Below are 4,750 nucleotides of genomic sequence, written 5' to 3'. Positions count from 1 at the left end.
CTTCTGGGCTCAACTCCTCAATCTTGCCACTGTTCATATTTATTTTTGCCCGTTTTTGAAAGCCAGTTCTTGTTGTATATATTCCATGAAGAAAAAATTTTGGAATATCCACTATTGCAAAAAGGTCACCACTGGACGTTGATAATACACTTTCTTCTTCCGTTGGCATAGGAAGAAGCATCTTCTGGTTTCCTCTTACTTTAATTTCTTTATCTTGTGGAAAAGTGTATCTTCGAATTTCGAATAGCCGCTTTGGATTTGTATTGGGAATAAACCGAACGAATCTAAGTTCTTCAAATGTGTATCCAAGTATGCATAAAGAAGAATCCCTGGCAAAAGGAGACCTGGACCTGGCACAAAGAGATCTTTGCCGTCCGGCTGGAGGAGACTTAGACCTGACAGGAGAAGAGCTTTGGGGTTCGGCAAGAGCAAGAGAACTTACAGAAGAATTATGTCTGTCACTAAAATAAGAACGTTCGGACCGAGTTGTATTAGGAATAGGGGCGCCATTAGGTAAGCAGTCTAACTGTGAACTCACATCTGTAACAAGAAAGAGAGGTTTAAAGTGTTCTTGCGTTATTCCTTGTGTGACCGGAAGTGTGCAGCGCCGAAGTGACAAGAAGCATCATTTCTCATATGAAGGGATATGCACATACAGTGAAATATAGGAAACAGTACAAAGTTTAAATAATAAGAAAAGTTGGGGTTTTTGATATCGATCTGTCACTGAATAATAATATTCAAGTAATAACTGCTTTATATTGATATAAGCACATATTTTAAATCATACACTAAACAATTTTAGCTCTTTAGGATGACCGCAAAAATTTAAAAGTTTTTTTTAAACAACTTTATTATCTCTTGCGGATCAAGACACACAATCGTCATTGCGACACGGGTTTTGATAAAATATTTACTATTTAAAAAGTATGTTTAGTTTCAAGGACTAATATCTGTTTGTTTATATTTACATTTATCGTAAGTTAACTAATTATAATTATTTTTGAGGACATTTCAATAAATAATAGAGCAGTCCAATAAAAAATTTTATAGCTTTTTGACACCTTACAACTTGAGAACAAAATAACGAAGTTTTTCAATAAGCTTTAATTAATAAAAAGAATGCCATTAAAATTTAGTTCAGTAATACGACCTCTGGAATTATTTCTCCCAAAAGTACCGATACAGAAATTATATTAAGGATAAAATGTTGTTTAATGAATCAAATACTCTGTTCAAAATTCCTCTTTTTTGTTTGATATATTGTTGTCTATCCTTTTTAGTTAAATTATTTTTTGGGTTGCAAATTCAATTATTTTTATACAATATGCAGCTATTTGATCGACATTATCTCTTTTGTTGTAAATTCATATTTGGCGATTGAAAATCAAACTTTTTTATAAAAAATTCGTTTTTTGTATTGACGATTCAACATATTCAATCAAATATTTTTTCTTTTTTCGCTGAAAAATCTTGGTTGGTTGAAAACTTGACTATTTGTTGAAAATTTTCTTTTCTGTTAAACAATCGTCTGCTTTTATTGTAATTTAATTGTTAATGATTAAAAATTAAAATCTTTTATCGTTGAAATATCAACATTTTATGTTAAGAATTCAACTTTTCAACTTATGGATTCCTTATTGTAGTTAAAAATTCATGTCTAATGGAAAAAAATTTGTTTTTTGCGTATAAACGGAATATCTTTCGTTAAAAATTCATCTTGAAACATTTTTTCTCTGTTGACTAAAAAATAATTGTCGGTTCTGAACTAATATATTTGTTAAAAATAATATTATACATAATTCATCTTCTTTCGTTGAAAATTTATTTTATTAGTTAATTTTTTTTGTGAAGATTAATTTTTTTGCCTGAAAATTAATTATTTTGATTGAAAAATTCTCTATTTTTGTTTTTGTAGATTAAAAAAAAATTTATTTGAAAATTAATTTATTAAGTTGAAAATTCATTTATTTTTCGAAGATTCGTCATTTTAGGTGAATTTATTTTGAATTTTAATTTAAAATTAATCTTTTAAGTTGAAAATTGGTGATTGTAGTTAAGAACTTATTTCTGTTATTTAAATTGAATAATTTTTTCAAAAGGATTATCTTATTTAGAAAATTCGTTTTTTGGCTTAAGAATTCAACATTTTGAAGAAAGTATTTTTTCTTCATTGACTGGAAAATCTTCTTTAGTAATTTTTTATCATCCCGGAATAAGTGGTGATTAAATTTTCACTGATTTCGGAAAAACGCAAATAATGTTTGAGGGAAAATAGAAATTGTCATACAATGTAGATTTAATCACACAAATTCTAAGTTTCGTATAGCTTTTAAAAATATACTTCAAATTATAAATATATTATATTAATATTTTCACCAATAAAGTTAAGAATAATCGTCAGGGATAAGACAAACGTATGGATAATCCTCATCTTTTCTGATTGAAGCAAAAACTAATTGATGGAATATTACCAAGAACGTGATTAACAATATTACTGCCGAATATTTCAGTGCTTTATTGCAGCAGAAAAACATATCGTATAATCGTTCTCTTTTTTTGTAAACGCTAATATTAGATTTCTCCAATAGTGACATTTTATCAGAGCCATATATTGTTGAATAGTTAACATGATGTTAAATGTGCCCAACCTTATCTTGCGGACAAAATTTATTAGCTGGGTATACCTGTATATTAGGTAATAGCATCAAACAGACTGAAAACAGATTACCAGTTACTTGTAACATACAAAAAATATTATATTTCAGTTTTACATTTTTACATTTTCATCATTTAGAAGGAATTTCTTAGGTTCTTGTAATTTTAGCACTATCCAGTTTTCGTCAATCCTCGACTTTTTGAGACCCCCTGAGTAAAAAAAAAATGGTTTTTACAAAATGTCTGTCGTTCTGTCTGTATTCTGTCCTCGCTATAATCTTCGAAGGAATTCTCGAATTCTAATTTTCTACGTAAAATATAGCAAAAATACAAGAAACAACAATTATTTTTATTCAAAAGTTCTACAAAATTTCTTTAAACTATTTTTCAATACGAATATTACTTTTTGTTTTAAACGTAGAAAATTACACAAAATTCCCAGTATAAACCTAAAAAATTTCTTGTTACAATTTTTAAATAGCACTTTCATTTTGGCGGGAAAATTTGAATTTTTATATTCTCATTTACATGGAATACCTTAGATTCATGTGATTTTGGCCCCATCGAGTTTTCGTCAATTCTCGAAGGTTTAGGACCCCCTGAGGAAAGAAAAATAGCTTTTACAAAATGTCTATCTATTGGCCTGCCTGTCCGTCGGTTTATTTGTAATAATACAACTTTTTAACGAAACCACGCAAGATATAATCAATAGACAAGATATGCACATTATCTTTTTCTAAAAGTTCTACAAAATATATTTGAACTTTTTCCTTTTTTAATGATAAAAACAAAACAATAAAAATATGTATTCTTCGATACCAATGAATATTATGAATTGTAATAATATAAGTTTGTTGAAATTTTACATTTTTCAGGGTACCTGAGTCTAAAATATAATTCAAAATGAGGAACAAATATTGAAGTTATCATGATAAATAAAATTTCTAGTTCAGTTTTCATTATATGAATAAAAAATCCTAGGCCGAGATACAGAAATAAATTTGATATACATTTGATACACATAATTATATTGAGCCAAATGTAGAAAAGTTAACAATTTTGCACAAAATCGAGTGCATTTTAATCTTGTAATATTTTTAACATATAATTATTTTCGAAAAAGATAATTTCACAACAAACAAGTGTCATAGTTTATATTTTATTAAATAAAAGAAATTTATTTAAGAAAAAACAATTTTTTCGACCAAAACGGCGAACTTTCAACAAATAAAGTTTTTCCACTCGAGAAAGAAATAAAAGTTGATCTAAATTGTTCAACCTTCACACCAAAAGATGAATTTTATCTATAAAAATTGAATTTTTAAACCAAAATATGACTTTTCAGCAAAAAATTAATTTTCGACAAGTAAAAAAGATTAATCTTAAAAAATTAAAAGTTACATTTTCAGTTAAAAAAGTAATTTACAAAAAAGGCTTTTTCACGAAATAGTTAAATTTTCGACCAAAGACATAAAACTTTAATTTAAAAAGATTTAATTTTAACTATGTAGCTTGATTTTTACCTAATTAGTTGAATTATGAATGAAAATGGATTATTTTTTACCAAAATAATTCTACTTTCAACCAAAGAGATGAGTTTCAAACTAAAAATATAAATCTTCAAGAAAAAAGTGATTTCTTAACAAAGTGATTCAACGAAATCTTTCAAAGAAAATATTTGAATACTCAAGCAAAGAAGAAGAATTTTCAAAAAGATGACCTTTCACCCATAAATGATTTCAGTTTATTTTTAACACCAAAATAACAATTTCAAACAAAAAGTATGACTTTTAATAAAACAGTTTAATTTTCAACCAAGCAGTTGCATTTTCCTTCAAGAAAGATTAAATTTGTTCTAAAACCAAAATTCCAACACCAAAATAAGAATTGCAAACAATAAGTTAATTTTCTGGTAAATAGTCGAATTTTCAAACAATAATTGATGCAAATTTATTTACTTAATTTTTGTTTATTTATTGATTAAAAATGATTGAATATTTATTTTTGATCTATAATAAGCGTCCTTAATAGAAATTTCATTTAAAAATGCCGAGAAACGCACATTCCACTGGCGATGGAAATTAATTAATTT

The sequence above is a fragment of the Belonocnema kinseyi genome, chromosome 6 (genome assembly GCF_010883055.1).
Source record: "Belonocnema kinseyi isolate 2016_QV_RU_SX_M_011 chromosome 6, B_treatae_v1, whole genome shotgun sequence".
Lineage (NCBI taxonomy): Eukaryota > Metazoa > Arthropoda > Insecta > Hymenoptera > Cynipidae > Belonocnema > Belonocnema kinseyi.
The sequence above is the reverse complement of the archived record's forward strand: the minus strand, read 5'-3'. Positions refer to the sequence as shown.